The sequence below is a fragment of the Carassius auratus genome, unplaced genomic scaffold (assembly GCF_003368295.1).
Source record: "Carassius auratus strain Wakin unplaced genomic scaffold, ASM336829v1 scaf_tig00036308, whole genome shotgun sequence".
Classification (NCBI taxonomy): domain Eukaryota; kingdom Metazoa; phylum Chordata; class Actinopteri; order Cypriniformes; family Cyprinidae; genus Carassius; species Carassius auratus.
This window is the reverse complement of record NW_020526299.1, coordinates 145,602-168,741: the sequence shown is the minus strand read 5'-3', so window position 1 is coordinate 168,741 and position 23,140 is coordinate 145,602. Positions and strand designations below refer to the sequence as shown.

The 23,140-nt window shown below is 39.9% G+C and overlaps 1 long non-coding RNA gene across 1 annotated transcript; it reads left to right on the top strand.

The window, feature by feature from the left end:
• Positions 1-1,906: 1,906 nt before the first annotated feature.
• Positions 1,907-20,961, top strand: LOC113082492 (uncharacterized). Its single transcript, XR_003282701.1, has 4 exons — positions 1,907-2,288; positions 19,016-19,070; positions 20,658-20,804; positions 20,916-20,961. It is a non-coding gene; the product is annotated as an uncharacterized LOC113082492 (long non-coding RNA).
• The last annotated feature ends 2,179 nt before the right edge of the window (positions 20,962-23,140 follow it).

Genomic DNA, 23,140 nt, shown 5'->3' with positions numbered 1-23,140 from the left:
GCTCTTCTATCAGCTTGAATCAGTCGGCCCATTCTCCTCTGACCTCTAGCATCAAAAAGGCATTTTCGCCCACAGGACTGCCGCATACTGGATGTTTTTCCCTTTTCACACCATTCTTTGTAAACCCTAGAAATGGTTGTGCGTGAAAATCCCAGTAACTGAGCAGATTGTGAAATACTCAGACCGGCCCGTCTGGCACCAACAACCATGCAACGCTCAAAATTGCTTAAATCACCTTTCTTTCCCATTCTGACATTCAGTTTGGAGTTCAGGAGATTGTCTTGACCAGGACCACAGCCATAAATGCATTGAAGCAACTGCCATGTGATTGGTTGATTAGATAATTGCATTAAAGGGTTAGTTCATAAAAAAAATCTAAATTATGTCATTAATAATTCACCATCATGTCGTTCCAAACCCGTAAGACCTCCGTTTATCTTGGGAACACAGTTTAAGATATTTTAGATTTAGTCCGAGAGCTCTCAGTCCCTCCATTGAAGCTGTGTGTACGGTATACTGTCCATGTCCAGAAAGGTAAGAAAAACTCATCAAAGTAGTCCATGTGACATCAGAGGGTCAGTTGGAATATTTTTGAAGCATCGAAAATACATTTTGGTCCAAAAATAGCAAAAACTATGACTTTATTCAGCATTATCTTCTCTTCCGTGTCTGTTTTGAACGAGTTCAAAACAAAGCAGTTTGTGATATCCGGTTCGAGAACGAATCATTCGATGTAACCAGATCTTTTTGAACCAGTTCACCAAATCGAAGTGAATAGTTTTAAACTGTTCACGTCTCCAATACGCATTAATCCACAAATGACTTGAGCTGTTAACTTTTTTAATGTGGTTGACACTCCCTCTGAGTTCAAACAAACCAATATCTCGGAGTAATTCATGTACTCAAACAGTACACTGACTGAACTGCTGTGAAGAGAGAACTGAAGATGAACACCGAGCCGAGGTTACTGGTTTGGAATGACATGAGGGTGAGTTATTAATGATATAATTTTGATTTTTCGATGAACTAACCCTTTAATGAGAAATTGAACAGGTGTTCCTAATAATCCTTTAGTTGAGTGTATAATTTATATAAACTAATTTGTAGTTTATGGTTGTGTATTACTTTTACACAGCAAGTGAATGTTGTTTTTGTGCTTCATGAATTATTTTTTGTCTTTTAAGTGGTTGTTATATAAATCAATTATTTTTAATATTTTAGTAAAATCCTTAAAAAAAAAAAAAAAAAAAAGGAAAAGTACTTCCAGAACTAAGGCTACTGTAGCTGTTGTCTCTATAGCACTTATATTGTCTCGTAATAAACTTTACACTTACTGCTGCAAATGTTTTTATTCAACCATAATTTAAATCTGATTCTGAATTTTGATTAATTCAGATTATTTTATTATGACATTCCTGCAGTTATAATATAGGCATTTTTTTTTCTTCTCCATTCTGTCACCGATGGAGTTTCGGTTCCTTGCCGCTGTCGCCTCTGGCTTGCTTAGTTGGGGACACTTCATCTACAGCGATATCATTGACTTGATTGCAAATAAATGCACAGACACTATTTTAACTGAACAGAGATGACATCACTGAATTCAATGATGAACTGCCTTTAACTATCATTTTGCATTATTGACACACTATTTTCCTAATGAATGTTGTTCAGTTGCTTTGACGCAATGTATTTTATTTAAAGCCCTATATAAATAAAGGAGACTTGACTTGACTATGATTCACACATGTATATCAGTTCGGTCTGTAAATATTCAGTTTGTTTAATTCTAGGATGATTTATTGGTGTGACAAATATTACATTTGTATTTTCATGGTTGCTGCAAACAATTATACAAAAAAATGAAAATCGTAACATTACATAAATTGATAAAAAAAATTATGGAAACTGTAAAAAATAAAGAAATGTACAGTGCATACTTGCATAGTATTAAAGAAGAAAATTAAAGATTAAAGAATGTTCATCGCTTTGGATACCAGATGTCCCCTGAAACACCAGATTCAGGTAATGAAAAGTGGAAAACGGTAAGAAAAGCTTTGTTTCACTATCACTAAACACTTTTAGACCAAACATATTTTCATCTTTACAATTAAATCTACAAAATAAGTCAGAATATTTCTGATATTTGTTCTGTTTTCTTTTATCCTCTAGCAGATCTGACGTCACTGATCAGAAGAACAGCAGCAGCTGCAGAAGCCACGCCCATCAGAGCAGTGATAACCAATCGCATCACAGCTTCAACTGTATCACAACACTGGATGTGGACATCTGTAATAAATAAATAAATACATTGTGATATTTTCAACAAGCTGACTTTAGTCTCTAGATGAACTTTTACTTAAGTGTAAAAAAAAAAAAAATCAAGCCTTTTGAAAGACACGAGTAAGCTTTATGATGTCAGGAGCTCACTGATCATTTAATTCATAATTTATTCTTAAGCTATCAGTATCAGTAAAATCATCAAATGAATTCATTGTATAGATTCAATTGATGCTCTTATCAGCACTGCTGTTACCTGCACATGTGTGACAGAGATGACTGATGTCCAGATGTTGATGAGTGATGTTGAGATGTGTGGTCTGGTTTCTGATGAGATTGTTGATCACACAGCTGTAGCTGTTTTTCTCCTGATATTCCACCTCAAGAGGTAGAGAGAGACTGATGCTGAGATCAGACACACTGATGCTGGACAATAAACTGTTTCCTTTGTACCAGGAGAGAGTCACATGACCCACATTCACCACTGAACACACCAGTGAACAATTCTGCTGTGATGAAGATGATGATGATGATGATGCTGATGATGAAGAACACTGTGAAGAGTTACTGCTGATGACAGGAACAGGAAGACGAGCTGAAAATGAGACAAACAAAACTACTGTAGATCAGAATGTTTATTGCCATGTCAGTCAGTCAGTGAGTGTCTAATGAACTCTGCACGATTGCCTTGAACCGAGCCCTAGCACGATTGCCAGTAGTTCACCTGTTTCAGTCAATCGCTTATGGATCTGTCACATTATGAATGAACGACTCAAAAAAACCCGAAGACTCATGAGATAAACTAATCAATTATTTTTCTGGTTCAAAATGCATAGGTTAAAGCATGAAGAACCTGAAGACTTGTCAGACGTGAGGTGAAAGTGAAAGTCTTATATTTGCCAAGTATGGTAACCCACAGTCCTACTCTGAATTGGTGCACTGCATTTAATCCATCCAAGTGCACAAACACAGCAGTGAGAAGTGAACACACACCCGGAGCCGTGGGCAGCTAAATATCCAGCGCCCGGGGAGCAACTAGGGGTACAGTGCCCTGATCAAGTGCACTTCAGCCATGGGTATTGAGGGTGGAAGAGAGCACTTTTCATTCACTCCCTCCCACCTACAACTCCTGCCAGCACCGAGACTCAAAGATTCATTAATTTTGCTGAACGAGACTCAAAGGTCTAAGTTGGTAAAAATGATCTGAACTTCCCATCACTAGCCCGGATTGGCTAATCAGGAGCACTGGAAAGATTCCCAGAGGGCTGGTCTGCTTTTTGGCCGTGGGAGGCGGTGTGTTGTCATGCTACTGGGTTGAAATACTGTCTGCACTCACAGCAGCCCTGTTCCTGTGTTTCTCTGTATTATTGCTCTGACCAGCACCCAGGTTGGTTTACTCAATCATTACCTGATCAGAACCTAACAGTCCCAAAGTCTCTCCAACAAATTGGTCCTTTGAGCCGGATGAGTATTCCCTTATGACATGATTGGATTTTGATGAGGAGATTGTTTGTGGTGCTTGTCCTAAACGCCATACTCGTCCACCAGCTCATCTTCAGCATTATGAAGTACAGTATACCTGAGTCAGACCTGTCACTAAGTATGATGTCCCACATACCTGGGAAGCACCTGTCCACCGGACTACCCCCCTATCCTTCCAGCCTTACGCCACTACCCCTGCTGGTGACCTGGTCTGTTCTGATGGCTCAGGTCATGTCCTCAAATTATCAGCCTCCACAGCATGCTGAATTCCATCAGCCATCCTTCTCCTTGCTTCAAGTGGCTGGTTTCATTTCCTGTGCACACGACGTGAATTACAGCACCTGTGTCATGAGCATGCACAACTAATGCAGACTCATCAGGCTTTCCAAGCAGACCTGAGGGAGCTGAGAGAAGTCTGTGGAGAAGTCAGAGAATTAGTTCAAGTTTCTCAGTTATTTCGAGCTGACCTTAGTCTAACCAGAGGCCATAGTCTCTCATCAGCACAGCAGCTGGCATTGCAGCTATCCAGACCTCTTGTGAGGTGGTATAAATCCACACCTGTCGTGGAAGAAGGACATTTTGCTGATCTTCCCCCGCTGCCCTGGCCTGAGCCTCACATTGACTTGATGAAGCAGGTGGGTGATCTTACACTCTTAGCCACGGGCTGCACTGTTTACCACCCGGTGATGCCAGAGAATAGAAAGTGTTCAAAGATCAAGCCTGCCAAAGTGAAACGTTATTGTCCTTTCTGTGATAAGACTGAGCATTACCTGAGCCAGTGTGCCTTCTTCACTAAGCTTACCTCAGACCAGGATTTGCAGTAACAACAATTGTTGGTGCTGTGCGAGGGCATACCATGCTGCTCATTGTGACCTTAAAAGGACCTGCAACATCTACCAGGGCACCCATCTCTGCCCTCTCCATGAGGTGAATGTCAGTCCATCCCCAAAGGAGGATCCAGCTAACATCGAGCTGCCTAATAAATTCCAGACAAAAAACTGAGGAATATCTATAAGGTCCTAGCTACCCAGTACAATCCCCTGGGATGGTTTCTACTTTTTCCACTGGGGCAAAAGTCATTATTAAGCAGCTGTGAAACAAGCAGAGAGGGTGGGATGACCCCAACCTACCACCTGAGCTCCTACAGTCCTGGAATGTATTGGAGGAAGAACTCCAATACCTTCCTTGTATCTCCTTTCCCCGGTCTAATGTTCCTCCTGAAGTTGTGAAGGACGGCGTCACCCATGAGGTACATATCTTCTTGATTGCCTCTGAGCAGGCATATAGAGTGATGGCCTACCTCCGGACTACTGACCAGGATAGTCAGACCTACCTGTCCTTCATTATTGCACGCTCTTGTGTCACTCATAAATGAGCTCACTCCATTCCAAGACTGGAACTCTGCGGTAGTCTATTTGCGGCACAGCTGGCTAAGTTACATGTGACCAAGTTAACCCAACCAATCAAATCTATTACCCTGAGGACACACCATATTACTGTCCTCCAGTGGTTGAATTCTGACTCCTGACATTACCAAGTCTTTGTGGGGAATAGAATCACTGAGATCCAGGAGCTGATGGAGAAGTGTTCTTGGCATCATGTAATTTCTGCACACAACCCCGCTGATGACCTCACGAAGGGAAGACCTCTCCAATACCTTGCTGTGCTGAACTGATGGTCCCAAGGACCCCCTTTCCTCATCCAAGATCCCAAGGAATGGCCAGTGATCCCTAAGACTGAAACCAGGGAAGACCAGGATTAACTATGGAAAGCTACCTTCTGTGGGATCAGTACCTTTCCTCTCTCATCTGGTAAGATTAATGGATGGAATAACAACACCTACAAATCTTAAGATGTCAGATCTACATGTGGTGCGCCTTCAGCTCTAGAAACCTGCCTCCGATTCTTGCGGAATCTTTATTATCATATTGAGGTACGAACTTCTGTGGGTGTGAAATTGAGTTACGGGAAGCTTATGCTGCTTTGGTTCCTGACATACAGGGTCATCTTGCCCACCAGAGGATCCACTTCTGCTTTAATCCTCCATCGGCCCCTCATTTTGGTGGAGTTTGGGAGAGGTAAGTAAGATCGGTTAAATCTGCCTTATACACAGTTTTGGGTGCACAGTCAGTACTAGAGAAGGTCTTAATGATGGTCTTACTGGAAGTGGAGGCCATCCTTAACTCAAGATCCTTAGGGTATGTTGTAAGACGTGGCAGATGCTGACCAGTAACTCCAAATAGTCTCCTCATGGGGTGGCCCAATGGATCTTTGCCACAAGTCATTTATCCATATTCAGAGATATTAAATCGCTGGCACTGAAGACATTCTCAGGTCCTAGGGGACCGATTCTGGTACAGGTTCATACGGGACTACCTCCCTTGCCTCCAAACCCGGCAGAAATGGCAATCCTCTCCTCCCAGCCTAAAGGAACAGGCATTTCTTGTGATTGCAGACCCAGAATACCGCGAAGCTCATGGCCTGTAGGACAAGTGATCAAGATTCACCAAAGCCCAGATGGTCATATCAGGTAAGCTGATGTGTCGATATTGGGGTCAAGTTCATAACCGACCGGTATCTCTTAATGCCCCAACACTGACCAGTTAAGTCCCCTTTCATGGAAGCAAAGAAGCTCTGCTTCTTTGGGGGTGGCTGTATTAAAGGCTCCTGTAAGAGGGACTTTTATTATGAAACTGGAATCGTTATAGTACCGTGTTAAGGGGCAGTGTAGTTTGATGAGCTGCCACTGTTAGCTGTATTCGTGGGATCTTTCCAAGCTATCAGCTGCAAGGATGATGCTTCCAGTTTGTTTGTGGGGATTGCTGCAGATTTAATATCAAGGTGTTAGTCACTGACCACAAAGTAAGCCTATTTTATTTATATTTGTGTTAGCAGTGATCGTTACAGTGTTATATGCGTTTGTTCCATATAAACATGCCTAGACATGTCCGGTAAGAATCATTCTTTAGTGTTCAGATAAAAGTGAATGTTACTATTGTTTATATATATCTTTAGTTTGTTCATTTATTTATTGTATTTATTTTTGCAGACGATCTAAACCTTTGATTGTACATCTGTGGGCCTTCCTTTTCCATTATTGGTGCTCTGACTGACAACTCATCCATTACCTGATCAAAACCTAACAGTCCCAAAGTCTCTTCAACAGTGTGTGTGTGTGTGTGCGTGCGCCCGCAGTCTCTGTTTAGGATCAATTGATTCACAGACATTGGTGGTCTTCTTTTTATATATGGCTCTAGTATCGCTAGCAAAACATCAAACTGAGCCACTGACAAAAGTAAATTTTGAATTGGTATGGATAATTCCGCAGATCTTTTATAAGGAGTTGGAACTCTCCTTCCTCTCTATGCGATTGCGATATGCGATATATATACAATTAATTTTTTTTCAAACAAAATAATGGCTTTTTTAAGAATGAAAAATAATCTGATTTTAGAGTTTGACTATGAACACATTGCAATCAATGCTTGGGTCGGCCCACATAAATGAGAAAGAATGCTTTACATGTCTTGCAATAATAATTTCTAAACATTAGACTGACTAAACATTGACTGTCAGTCTTTATTCACTTGTTTCTTGTTGTTTCTCATAAAAATTCCTTAAAATAGTGTAAAGTACTGTACATCGCTAATGTCATAGAATAGCATTTTGTGATGCAGCGTTACAACGAGATCTGCGCAAGTGGAATTTAAAACTGTTATGTCTTCTGCTAGTTATAAAAGTATTAAAAACGATCTGAACTGATAAATAACAAATTGGAGATCAAAATAATAGCAGATTTGTCTCATAAAAAAAAAAACTGAAATGAAAAATTTACTTAAGCCAAAAGTTTATTTTTACTATGGTAAAATAAATGTCCTGTCAGGTATTTGGTAGGGAGGAACTCAGGTGCAGACAGGAAGTAACGAAACAGGATTTATTTAACAAAAGGGGAAAAACAAAACCCACGAGGGGGAAAACACTGACTAGGGAAAAAACTAAAACCAAACAAGACTGGGCAGACAAGATAAAGACACTTAACACTAACTATAAACAAACACTCACGGTATTACAAACACTTCTTAAGGAACAATCACAGAGTGGAACAATCACAGGTACAAATCTCAATGACAAGGGTACAATGAACCGACGCAAGACAGAGCACACTAGGAGATCTAAATAGGGGGAACAATCAAGACACGACAGGTGGCACAGATGGGACAATCAAGACACGACTAGGTTAACAAGGGGGGCGGGGCAAGGGAACGAGACAACACAAGCACATGGCCCAAAGACAAGGCCATGCGCTTGTACACAAAACATGGGTCTGTCATGATCCTGCCTCAAGACTAGGAAAAATCAAGGACACGAGGGCAGAATCATGACAGAACCCCTCCCTTAAGGAGCGGCTTCCAGACGCTCCTCAAGGGAACATCAAACACGGGACACGACTGACATGACAGACTGGGACACAGACGCAAACCAACAGGACATGACAAATAACAACAAAGGCAAACATGAGTACACAACGGCAGGGTTGGGGTGACAAATAAAAAAAAACAAACAGGGAAGGGGAGGGGGCGGGACCACAAAGTTCATGGGGGACAGACCAGGGCGGGTGGGTGGGGTAGGAATCCTAGGAGGACAGGACGAAGGCTGACGACGGGGGGTACGGGCAGGTCTGGGTGGTGAGGGGCGGGGAGGGGTCTCGGGACAACTGACAGGGGACATGACAGGACCAGACAAGGGACGCGGGGGGACAACATCTACTGGACACGGGGGGACAACATCTACTGGACACGGGGGGACAACATCTACTGGACACGGGGGGACCACAGGACACGGGGGGACATTAACGGGACACGGGGCCACATCAGCAGGACACGGGGCTACACTCACGGGACACGGGGAGACGACATCTACGGGACACGGGGCTACACTCACGGGACACGGGGCCACATCAACAGGACACGGGGCCACATCAACAGGACACGGGGCCACATCAACAGGACACGGGGCCACATCAACAGGACACGGGGCCACATCAACAGGACACGGGGCCACATCAACAGGACACGGGGCCACATCAACAGGACACGGGGCCACATCAACAGGACACGGGGCCACATCAACAGGACACGGGGAGACAACGGCTGGACACTTGGGACTTCTGGGGACAGGGTCAGGGGACAAGACAGGACTGACGGGGACTTCTAGGATACGGACAAGACTAGACAAATAATCAGAAAAGGCTTTAGCAGCCAGGACAATTGGCATCTCCTTACGAGATGAGACAGACTGTACAAGAGTCTTTGCTGCAGAGTCGGCCGCGGCTCTCTCCTCCGCTCTCACGACTGCAGACTTGAATAAGGCTCTCTTCTTTGCAGGCTCGGGCACGCCAGCGCTCACCGCTGCTGGCTCGGGCACGCTCACCGCTGCTGGCTCGGGCACGCTCACCGCTGCTGGCTCGGGCACGCTCACCGCTGCTGGCTCGGGCACGCTCACCGCTGCTGGCTCGGGCACGCTCGCCGCTGCTGGCTCGGGCACGCTCGCCGCTGCTGGCTCGGGCACGCTCGCCGCTGCTGGCTCGGGCACGCTCGCCGCTGCTGGCACGGGCACGCCAGCTCTCGACGCTGCTGGCACGGGCACGCCAGCTCTCGACGCTGCTGGCACGGGCACGCCAGCTCTCGACGCTGCTGGCACGGGCACGCCAGCTCTCGACGCTGCTGGCACGGGCATCCAGCATTGCCTCCTGTCTGCTGAGTTCCATTCTGGTCGGTTCATTCTGTCAGGTATTTGGTAGGGAGGAACTCAGGTGCAGACAGGAAGTAACGAAACAGGATTTATTTAACAAAAAGGGGAAAAACAAAACCCACGAGGGGGAAAACACTGACTAGGGAAAAAACTAAAACCAAACAAGACTGGGCAGACAAGATAAAGACACTTAACACTAACTATAAACAAACACTCACGGTATTACAAACACTTCTTAAGGAACAATCACAGAGTGGAACAATCACAGGTACAAATCTCAATGACAAGGGTACAATGAACCGACGCAAGACAGAGCACACTAGGAGATCTAAATAGGGGGAACAATCAAGACACGACAGGTGGCACAGATGGGACAATCAAGACACGACTAGGTTAACAAGGGGGGCGGGGCAAGGGAACGAGACAACACAAGCACATGGCCCAAAGACAAGGCCATGCGCTTGTACACAAAACATGGGTCTGTCATGATCCTGCCTCAAGACTAGGAAAAATCAAGGACACGAGGGCAGAATCATGACATGTCCATCAATTAAAAAAATTTATTTGAATTTTGGTTCACATTTTTTTCTATATAATGTTGATATGGTAACTAATAAATACTGTGCATTTTGTTATGCAAGCATGTGTGGAAATATTCAAACCACGTGTGTTATAACTAACCCCGCATTACTTTTTGCCGCACACTCCCCTACTACTTTCCAAAATAATGAAGGTTAAAATGCCTGTAAACTAAAGCAAAATATCATTAGTTTCTCTCCAAAACAAATCATCTAAAGTTTAGGCTATAAATATTAGGGGTGCTCCGATCACGATCGGCCGATCGTTATGCGCATCTCGTCAGTAAAGCCGGTTCTCTAATCAGCGGTTAATTCCATCAGGTGCGTGATTTCACATAGAGCAGCTGTTACTACACAGAGCCGTTGTTAATAGAGAAGATGCGCAAATCCACTTCATTTTCAGCGTTTTTGGCGCATCTTCTCAGTTAACAACGGTTCTGTGTAGTAACAGCGGCTCTATGTGAAATCACGCAACTGATGGAATTAACTGCTGATTAGAGAACTGGCTTTACTGACGAGATGCGCATTAACGATCGGAGCACCCCTAATAAATATTTGTAACTTTTATTTGTTTTATTTTGATATTGAACTGACTTCAATATAGCAAAATTACCAACCAAAGACGTAGGGGACGGGGGGAACATGTCCCCTCCAATATTTGAGACAGTCACATTTGGATCATCCCTTATTCTCTCCCCTATTTTCTTAAAGAATAAACACTAATTTTCAACAAGAATAAACACTATTTTCTTAAAGAATAAAAGATAAACAATCACAAGTAGCCCTTATTATCTATTTCTGAAGTTAATTGGCAACTTTAATGATGATGTAATTATCTTTTGAATCCCCAGACAGGGGCAACTTGCTCAACAAAAAAACCTAAAACCTCAGTTATGCAAGCGAATAATGGACAAAAGTAAAAAAAGAAAAAAAAAGAAAAGAAAAGTGGGCTGGTCCAATGGGTGAAACTCCAGTGCTGAAGATGAGTCCCACTCCTGCCCTGTTTGGGGGTCACACTCGGGCACGTTTAAAAATGCCTATAGTGTGAGTATACCATTATATGACAGTGATCTTCTCTCCACAATTGTAAAAGATTATTACACATATGGACAAATATCGAAGAGTAAATTGCTTATTTGAAATGACTTGGTCATGTTATTAATCAATAATCAAAATAATTGAAATATTAAGATATTCTTAATTTATATATAAATAAAATAGCTGAAGCAAACATTTAACTCACCATTGACAGTAAGACTGAAACTCTTGCTCACACTGTTGCTCTGTAGTTGATAGAGTCCAGCGTGTTCAGTTCTGGTGTTTGTGATGATCAGAGATCCAGTTTGATGATCCAGCTTCAGTCTGTCTCTGAATCTCTCACCAAGAACATCATCATATATAGTGATTCTGCCTGCCATTACATTGATTTTAGCTATTAAAGTGTTTTCAGCTCCAAATCTCCATAGAATCACATCATCATCCTTCATTTCAGTAAAACCAGAGATTAGAGTGACTGAATCTCCCGTAGTCACTGACACTGACTTCACTGCATCAGTATCTCCAAACACACCTGAAGAACAGAGACACAGATTTGATGTTTTACTTAAATAGACCAGATTCTGCACAGAAGGAAACTCGTGAAAATCTTTAGAGTAGGGGTGTCGCGTCATAACGTAATTGACAGTAAATGTGATATTCAAAGCAACAATTATCGATATCGTGTTAATTTAGTGTCTGACGATATATAGCAATATTTAAAATCAACTTTTACAATTTTAAGGAGATCTAACCAATCAGAGTTCACTTTATTGATGACATTGGAAAAGGATGTTAGTGATAGTGATTATGAGCCTCCTTGTTAGTGCGTCCGCCTCCCATGCCAGAGACCCTGGTTCGAGTCCCACTCGGATCGAGTGTGAGGAGCAGTGGAGAGGACCCGGGAGAGAGGGGTTACATTGGTGCCGTGACCCGGTTGGGAGTTAGGTTTAGGGGGGTGAGTGTAATGGAGGCCAGCGAGTAGTGCTGTGAGATTAATCTAGATTAAAAAAATTAATCTATGCCTATCACTAGTTTAGATGTTGATTTGATCATATTCTCCATAATCCCGTTCATATAAAATGATTACTCGCCACTTTATAATAGACACTGAGAATTTGCAAATCACTCTTATACATGCTGAATGCGCCATCTAAAGGGCAATTTAAGTATTGCAGTTAACTAAGAATTGTATTAGATGTAAAATATCATGCAGAGCTGGGTATATTACTTATGAACTGTAATCAGTTACTGATTACAGATTACATTACAAAATTTGTAGTCAGCAATATAATCTCCTAGATTACACATTTTTGGTAATGTAATATGATTACTTTTTGATTACATTTAGATTACATTTGTGCCAACCCTTATTTGATATTAAATATATTGAATCAGCATAATCCTGTACTATTTTGACAGATACAAAGAAATAGTATATTCAAAAAAATATATTTAATTCACCAAGAAGAGCCACGATAGCTTCTTTTTCAAGTGCAATGTAGCCTATGGAAAGTTAATATTTAAAAAATACTAACAGTAATGTACCTTGCTGTAAGTATTTGATAGTGACACTGAATAAAACAAAATCACATCTTATAATTTTAAAGGATATTTACTTATCTTTGTAAATTTAGAAAACCGCTACATTAATTAAATTAAACATTAAGTCAAATATTAAATCTAAAAAGCTCTAGAAGTGTATATGACTATATCAATGAAAAACATCACACAATAGCTACATTGCAACCATGAATTTTGGAAAAGAATTCACACAGCAATTACATTTCTATCCATATCAAAACATTTTAAGTGCATAGTAACAAAGATAAAAAGACAAACAATATTACAAAAATGAATATTAAAGAACATGAAACTATATATATATATATATATATACACACACACACACACACATATATATATATATATATATATATATATATATACACACACACGCACGCACGCACACACACACACACACACACACACACATATATATATATATTATAGACCATTTCTAGCTCAAATCTTTCATCTCAAAACTACTGTGCCCGTGAGGTGACTTGTTCGGTTTACTTAGTTTTGTCATGGCAAGACTTAATGACTCGTGGGAACGTGATTATATGTTTTGGCCACGAGATATTAATTTGTGGGAACATCATATTAAATCGTTGGAGCGTGATATTACGTTGTGGCCACGAGATCATTCTTTTTTTTCCCCTTGTCTCAAGAAATATCTGTGCCCACACGAAACCACAAAACAATGTATTACATATGCCAGACCAGCATGTGGCGCTGTAATTCTGCCACAGAGACACATAAAAAATGGAGAAGACATGGACTATGCCACAGACAATTTATAAGAGACATGCTACTTCCTCAATCCTCCATACAACTATATAAGCCCTCATATATACCCCACTATATAAACACTCAGCTCCACGCGATCAGTTGGAGCTCAATGCTCATGTATCCGCCGAGAGCAGTCTCTACTCGGCTAGTCCTTCTGATATTTGCCGCTGGCTCTGATGTCTCTTTAGTGGTTCAACATAAAATATAATTAGTTTTGGGTTAATCTAACAGGTAATCTTTTGTCTTTATTTAATTAATCTACTTCTTCCAAGCAAGATCCTTTTCATTCCTGTTTCTGTAAAAGTATCATACAGCTCCGGGTATCCACATACAGCGACTATGACTTTTTCCTCCATTTTAGTATAGGTCTCTGCAGGAAAGTAACCATATCAGGGTGTTTTTAGACCATGATACCTGATTGGCTGATGTCATAGTGACGGTAGGTTTAGGGGTGGAGTTGGGTAAGGGGGATCATTTTGACTGCATGATTTAGAAACACCTAGCAGTTTGAAAACACCCACAAGGTCATAAACGCCCACTTTTTCTCTGCAGAGACCTAAATTTCGTATTCCCCCCCCCCCCCCCCACTCGCTACATCGTAATCACGTCACTACTAGAGCAAGTTTCTGATTGGTTAACGCGGCACAAAATTTAGCCAAAGTTCAGATTTTTCAACTCAAAACGCCCAAAAAGTTCAATTCACGCTGCGTCATTCACAGGATGTCTGTTCACTTCTTTGCATTGTATTAACATGTAAATCACTTGCGCTTAATGCTGCATTCACACCAAACGCGAATAGAGCATCACATTCGCGTCTGCCGTGTCTAGTTTGCCACTTGAACATTTTGAATGCATTCGCGCGGAAAAAGCAAGCGTTTGAAGCAAAATTGACACACGTCCCAGGCGAAATCCGTTTCTTGTGTGAGGGGCAAGTGCTAGGCGGTTGTCTGTTTGCAAGATGGCAGATGTTGATCAGGCATTCAAGGCCACTTTTTCCTGCACACGTCCTCTGAATAAACACATTATCTTGTTAGTGAAAAGTAGCTGTATATTGGGGGAAAATAGTTGTAAAAAATGGTGGGAAGGCCACGGGTCAATATGTGACTCAAAAGTGAAATGTGTATTTACAACACTCTTCCAAGCGAGGTCCTTTTTATTCCTGTCTCTATAGAAATATGAACTTGTGCTATATAGCTCAGAGTGACTGCTCACTGACAATATCAGTCGTTCCATCATGTTGAATAAGTGACTCCGGTCTGGCCTCCCGCCACATCAGCAAGCGGCGCAAATTGATGCCAAAGTTCAAATTTTTCAAAGTTCAAACTCTGGCCCCAGACCCGAATTTGCGTCAAAAGCATAAATGCACAAAAAACATAATTTGCACGTATCACGCAAGACTCTCAATTCGCAACATTAGACGCGTGATTAACGTGATTGACGTGCTAACCGCCTAACCTCTGATTTCAACAGCACACGTCTGCAGTGCATTACATTTTTAAGTTCCGCATGTTCTTTACCCGACTTGTTTTTGTATTTGCAATCAATATGGACTGTGCGTAGTCACACTTTGGCTGCATCCGAAAACAGAAAAATGCTGCCTTCAGAGGTCACATTCCAAGGTAGGAAGGCATCAAGACACGTCCAAATTCAATGTTAGAGTCAATTCCTGTCTTCTGAGATGCCTTTATCTGGCCGGTTTTTGAAGGCAGCATAGATGTACCCTTCGCTGCCTTTGATATCCCACAATCCTGTGTGTTCCATTCTTTGACAGTTAAACTTAAAAATAAAGATGGCGTCTGAAAGTTGCGGTCAGTGCTCAGTTTGTGTGTAAATGTATGTTTTTGGTCAATGTTTTCCACTTTTTATGTCATTTCTGGCGAGGAGTTAATATTGCAGAAATGAAATATCCACATCAAAGCTCTCTATATTTTGCTGTAGATCATTAAACTATTACTCAGAAGCCTGTCCAAAATCAGTTTCATGTGCCTTCATGCAAAAACGCTGCCTGCAAATTCATTGCCTCATACGGCAGCGAGGCAGCAAGTCACCTGCCTAAGTTTTCAGATGCAGCCTTAATTTCTTTGTTCAAATCTATTACGTTCACAGTTACACGATTAAAACTGATCCTGAAAAATTGAGTGACACATTGCTACATTAAACTGCACTTAATGCCCCATCTGTGGTCATTCTTCAATAAGGTTCTTTAGTTAACATTAGTTAATTACATTAGTTAACATATATAAATGACATAAATAACAAAGAACAATATTTCCACATCATTGATTAATCTTAGTTCATGTTAATTTCAGCATTTACTAATGCATTAATAAAATCACAAGTTGTGTTTGTAAACATTGATGCACTGTGAACTAACATGACCAATGAATGACTCTATTTTTATTAACATTAACATAGATTAATACATTGTGTAAAACATGTATTGTTCATTATTCATTCATGATGATTAATACATTAATGTTAATAAATTACATCTTATTTTAAAGTGTTTTATTCATCATATTGTTGAGCTCGACAGTATTTTCTCTCTTGTTATGTCATAGGAGCTTCAAAGAAGACGGAGAAAGCCAGAATCTTGTGCCCTGCATTTATCAGTATCCTTATGTTCGTTGGGTGAAAAAGGAAAACAGTAATAAACAAAGTAAAAAATAATTTGACTGATATCACCCCCCCCCCCATAGGTTTCTATAGATATCACGATATATCGATATCGTGAGTTCTTATGGCCACAATAACCATGATGTGGAAAATATAATATCATGACAGCCCTACTTTAGAGCCCTTCATTTCTTTTAACATGTGTGCCAAAAACATTATGTGTGTAAAACATCCACAGACATCAGTAACTACGCAACAAATTGTAGAATATAGCAGCGTCTGCCATCAGTCCCTTTTCAGATAAATCAATAATCATTTCATGCCATTGTTCACAAAGTGGTAAAGCCATTATTTATTTGATATAAAACAGATTCACTGTTATTGCACCTGCCATATTTTTTTCTCTTCGGGATTAAATAAGATTTTACAAATATTTGATTTAAGCATCTTTTATATTGGAAATCATCTGTCTGATTAAAAAAGTACTTTATGGCTCTGTATTAAATTTCTGTAAATACAATCTATCAGAATAAAACTAAAGCAAGAAGTTAAAATAAATATGTTTATAACTTACCAACCAGGTGCCACAAGCAGAACAAAACAAACATGTGAACCATTTTCAGATAAGAGCACTGGAAGTATCTGAGCATGTAGCCTATATGACAGATTATGAACTCACACGACAGTGTTAAACTGCAAAATAGCTAGTGGGTGTGATTCATCCTCCAATAAAATCTGAACACCGCCCATTAACTTCACATGAACATGCTCGTCTTGCATGCACTGGTTATAAATAAGAAAAATTTTGCAACAATGAATTCCAAACATTTTATTGTTTATTAAATATTTTGCTCTTGAAAGTGTAAAATGGTTTTAGGTTCAAATGTTTTCTCATCATTCCACCAGCAGATCACTCTCACACAAACCACATGTTTGAAAATAGTAATGCAGAATCTGTTTTTATTTCTTCTTTCCCCTCAGCTCTGTATAGCTACAGCTGGTTTCACTTTGACTTACGGTACTTATCGAAGTAGTTATTATTAGATTGGCCTATGTCACTAATGGAGATACTTGCTTTGTGTGTCTTGTTTGGTATAGGAAAGAATCATCAGGCACTACTTTAAGAAATAACAATTATCCACCAAAGAAAAAAAAAAAAAAAAAACGGAGAAAACAACAACAACAAACAAAGCAATGTGGTTGTATTTGTAGCTCTCGATTTTCCCGAAAACATTAAAATCGGCGTTCAATTCATCCTCTTTATGCCTTTCACAATGGGAGAACTCGTTTGGTTCTTGTCATAAAAGGAGGTCTATGAGTTTCAGGAAAATCCTCTTCATTGGCCTTTTTATATACAGTTGAAACCAGATATTTACATACACTTCAAAAAAAAAAAAAAAAAACTTTAATTTCTTTACTGTCATACATTAAATCAGAATAAACTTTTTTTCAGTTTTAGATCAATAAAAATTAACATATGTTTTGCATTTGTTAAAAGTCAGAAGTATACACACACTTCCTTAGTTTTTGGTAGAGTTGGCCCGAAACTGTTTCACTTGGGCCAAACGTTTTGGGTATCCTTCCACAAGCGTTCTACAATAGTTTGCTGGAATTTTGGCCCACTCCTCTTGACAGAACTGGTGTAACTGGGTCAGGTTTGTAGGCCTTCTTGCTCGCACTTGCCTTATCAGTGCCACCAACAAATTGTCTATGGGATTGAGATCAGGGCTTTGTGATCGCCACTCCAATACCTTGACTATGTTGTCCTTAAGCCACTTTGTAACTAATTTGGAAGTATGCTTGGGGTCATTGTCCATTTGGAAGACCCATTTGCGCCCAAGCTTTAATTTCCTGGCTGATTTCTTCAGATGTTGCTTCAATAAATCCAAATAATTTTCTTTTCTCATGATGCCATCTGTTTTGTGAAGTGCACCAGTCTTTTCTGAAGCAAAGCAACCCCACAACATTATACTATCATCACCCCTATACTTCACAGCTGGGATGGTGTTCTGAGGCTTCAAAGCTTTGCCCTTTTTCCTCCAAATATGCCGTTTAGCGTTACAGCCAAACAGTTACATTTTTGTTTCGTCCGACCACAGGAAATGTCTCCAGAAATTAAGATTTTTGTCCCCATGTGCAGTTGCAAACTGTAGTCTGGCTTTTTTTTATGGTTGTTTTGAAGAAATGGCTTTCTCCTCTGAGTTACCTCTCAGCTCATGGTGGTACAGGACTCGTTTTACTGTGGATAATGGCACAGTCTTTCACGTAGCATCTTCGCATGGTCTTTTGCTGTTGTCCTGGGGTTGAGTCGCACATTTCGCACCAAAAAACGTTCCTCTCTGGGACTCAGAATACATCTTCTTTCTGAGTGGTAGGATGGTTGTACGTTCCCATGTTTTTTATACTTGCGTATTATTGTCTGAACGGATGAACGTGGGACCTTCAGGCATCTGGAAATTTCACCTAAGAATGAGCCACACTTGTGGAGGTCACAATTCTTTTCCTGATGTCTTGGTTGATTTCTCTTGATTTTCCCATGATGTCAAAGAAAGAAGCTCTGTGTTTGAGGTGTGCCTTTATATGTAACCACAGGTGTGCCACCAATTAACTCAAATGCAATTAATTAACCTATCAGAACTTGATGAAAGTTATAAGAAAAATACATAAAAATTCTCCCTCACTTGATTCTGACATTTAACAAATGCAAAAAATATGTTAATATTTATTGATCTAAAACAGAAAGAAAATACTCTGATATAATGTATGACAGTAAAGAAAAATCATTTTTTGTGTGTGTTTTCTTTCTGAAGTTTATGTAAATATCTGGTTTCAACTGTATCAATATTTGGTGTATTTGGTGTAACATAATATTTTGACACGCTTTAATGTTCAATAACACGTTAAACCTTTTCCATCCATAGAAAACTGTTACAAGAAAACGCTACTATAAGAAAAGGCCTACTGAGACTAATAAAGGTGAGAATGATTTTGTAATTGTGTTTTTTTTAGTACATTAAACTACGTTAAACATTTTCATATAACGGTTTTATATGGGAGGAAAATGCTTTAATGTGTTGCATTCATATTCAGGGCTCATCTGATTTTTTGTTGGTAGTATACTTTATTAGTATGCTGTTTAGTGAATTTGGTCTGGTAATATCACTGTCTTAGTACATTAAGCCACGTTAAGTGTTTTTCAGTTTAGCATTTTAGAATGTCCCATAAATTTCTACAAAGTCCTTCCTTCCCACAAACACAGTGTGCTCTGATTGGCCAACTGACCCAGTACATTGTTATTCGGCTCCTCATGTTTCAACCATGCTCCCGTTCAAATCTTTAATTTGTCTGGTTCAGGTCTGATACACTACAAAGCTTTTTATCTAAAACAACTTACAAAAGAGGAACAAATTACTCCAGAGTCAGTCAACGAAATGAGCAAAGGATTGACTCATGGGTTTTCGGATCACCAGTAGTTCTTTCAGACAGTTCGAGTCAATAAACCAGTCGAAGAAAAGGGTTCTTTTGCGCTCGAAGTAATGACATCATTGGCGATGATTGCCCTTGATTCAAACCTTTGCTTTGTTTTGAACTCTCTCACACAGACACGGAAGAGAAGACAATGCTGAATAAAGTCGGAGTTTTTGCTATTTTTGGACCAAAATGTATTTTCAATGCTTCAAAAAATTCTAACCGACCCTCTGATGTCACATGGACTACTTTGATGATGTTTTTTTTTTACCTTTCTGGACATGGACAGTAGACCGTACACACAGTTTCAATGGAGGGACTGAGAGCTCTCGGACTAAATCTAAAATATCTTAAACTCTGTTCAGAAGATGAACGGAGGTCTCACATGTTTGGAATGTCATTAATGACATAATTTAGATTTTGATCTTCGTTTTACTCACCCTTGAAGCATCCAAGGTGTATGTGACTTTCTTCTTTCAGAATAATCCAATGCGAGTTATTATATAAAAAATGGCCCTTGCTCTTCCAAGCCTTTCAATCAGGGTAAGCGGGTGTTTGTGGTCAACTGTTCAGAAGAAGTGAAATAAAGTGCGTGCATCTGTAATAAACCGTCCCTCACACGGCTCCGGGGGATGAATAAAGGCCTCCTGTAGCAAATCCATGCCAATTATTACGTTTGAAATCTGGATATTTATCTTACAAAAACACATGGATTCGCTACAGGGGGCCTTTATTCACCCCCCAGAGTCTTGTGAGGGGGCTTTTATTACAGATTTGAAAGTGAAAGTGACATACAGCCAAGTATGGTGACCCATACTCGGAATTCGTGCTCTGCTTTTAACCCATCCAAAGTTGGGTTAACACACACACACACACACATATATATTAATTATATATATATAATTATTGAAATAATTTAGATTAGCATTTTTGTGTTTTGTTTTTTGTGTGTGTGTGTGTCTTGATGCAGTTTTGAGAAATATAGCATTGTGTTTAGTGTGAGTGAGACAAGTAAAGAGACGTAAAAAAGTAATAACACGTAATACAATTAAAAAATTGTAATAACAGTTGTTTGTATCACTAGCCTTCTTGAAGTTTTCTGTAGATGCAAAATATCCTGACTGAAGCTACAATCAACAGAGATCCAGCAACAGCAGAAACCAGCACTATCAGACACACTGAATCTGGAAGATATGAAGGAGACTGTTCTGTAACAGCTAAAGAGAATAGAGAGAAAATAATGTAAGTGGTTGTGTCAGTCTGATCTATAAAAAAAGAGAGACAACAGGTCAGTAAATGATCACCTGTACCTGCACACTGATGCTGGACAATAAACTGTTTCCTTTGTACCAGGAGAGAGTCACATGACCCACATTCACCACTGAACACAACAATGAACAATAAGATGATGATGATGATGATGAACATTGTGGAGAGTTTCTGCTGATGACAGGAACAGGCGGATGAGCCGTAAACATGACCCAAACTAAATGTGATCTAGATCAGGAAGTGTTTATTTGCAGCATCAGTCAGTCGATGGGGTTCTTATGTGACAGAAATCTTCACTTCTCTCTCCACAATTATTAAATAGTATTGTATATTATTTTGCAACAATGAATTTCAGATATTTTATTGTTTAATAAATATTTTGCTTTTGAAAGTGTAAAATGGTTTTGTGAGGTTTACTAAGGTGTGTTTTCTCTTGGTTCTATCAGCAGATCACACACACACACACAATCACAATCACAATCACAATCACACACACACACACACACACACACAGACACAAACACACACCACATAATATATTTTATATTATTATATATTTAGCTGCCCCCTCATCTACCATCAAACCACATCTTGTGAGTTCATTAGAAGTTTCACTTTTACTCACAGATCACAGGGGTAGCAAGAATTAGATGCATCACTCAGGGAGATTTTTGTTTTGTGTTTCTGTTTTGTGTATAGTTTCAAGTTAGATATGGCCAAGAGTTATCAGGAGCTATTTTATGAAGTAACAGTTATCCACTCAAGAACATACAACAAGGCAATGAGGTTGTATGAGGATCCCAGCACATTGTGTGGACACTGGACCACAGAACATGTGCTTGATATTTGCAGGAAATATGAAATGGAGGGGAAGGATATGATAACTTTCCAACATTAATAAGACGGAAAGAATATAAGACTAACAGAATGTGGAGTAAAGAAGATTGTAATGTGGGAGTAAACAAGGAAGGAAATACTTGATGTGCTTTTTAATAAATCCAAGATAAAAGATGAGAATATGACATGTAATTTATTGTAAAGTGTTACCAAGTATTTGTATGTTTATGGTTGTGTATTAGTCATGGGCTTGTAGAAGAAGCTTGGAAAGGAAGATGAAGGTTGGAAAAAAGTGCCTTCGTACCTTGTTATGTCTCTCATTAATTTTGTTAAAATGCATGAGTTCTTTTTTTCTTGCTTAATTGTTTGTATTCAAGTGAAAGGTTAATATATATGGGTGTGTGGATGCTTTTAGTCAGTATTCATCATCAGTGAAAGCATGCATTCCATTGCCTCTTAATGATCATCTGTGTGTAGGTGCAATCACTCACCTGGACCGTGCAAAGGTTCTCCTGTCCATGGGAACAGTGGAGGTTGATATCCGAGCATGCACTGGAAGGGGATGAGGCCAGTGGTACTCTGTCATGGGAGTTCTGTGTACAGTATACTCAACCCAGGGAAGGAAACGGTTACGGCTGTGCTGATCTTCTTCTATTATTGTATTTATTATCCTGTGTTTTTCATGTTCTTTGTCAAAGCCAATGACGATTATAACAAGAGGTTGGAGAAAACATCAACCACAGGTATGTTTTCTTCTCTTTTTAATTTATCTACTTACAGTACTCTTAAAAAATTGCACTACTGTAAATATTTTACAATTTATGTGTAAATGTGCATTTTTCATAAGAGTGACTGATCTTGTCTGTCGTGCAGGTGTGTCGCTTGGCATGATGTGGTTCTGTTTGCTTTACAGAGATGATCATTTACTGCAGAACTGATAAGTGTTTTTTGAAACACTCACAGCTGTCTGAGTTTATCTGTCTTGGTCTTTAATGAGTCATTCAGGACTTCCATTCAGAAACTCAGGAGGAGCTATTCATTATTATTATTATTATTTGTATAATTAATTCATTAAAATTCATGTTTCTAATAGACTCATTTATAGTGCTTAGAAGTCATGTCAAGTCAAGTCAAGTCACCTTTATTTATATAGCACTTTAAACAAAAAAGATTGTGTCAAAGCAACTGAACAACATTCATTAGGAAAACAGTGTGTCAATAATACAAAATTAAAGGCAGTTAAAGGCAGTTCATCAATGAATTCAGTTATGTCATCATCAGGTGATCTGTATCTGGGGCTCTAGTTGTCCTGGTCTCCGCTGTCTTTCAGGGATGTAGAGGTCCTTTCTAGGTGCTGATCCACCATCTGGTCTGGATTCAGACCTGGATCTGGTGGCTAGGGCATTTTATACCTGTTAAAATGTATTGTGTAAGCTTTTGTTACTTTCACTGTACTGCATTCGAGATGCTCC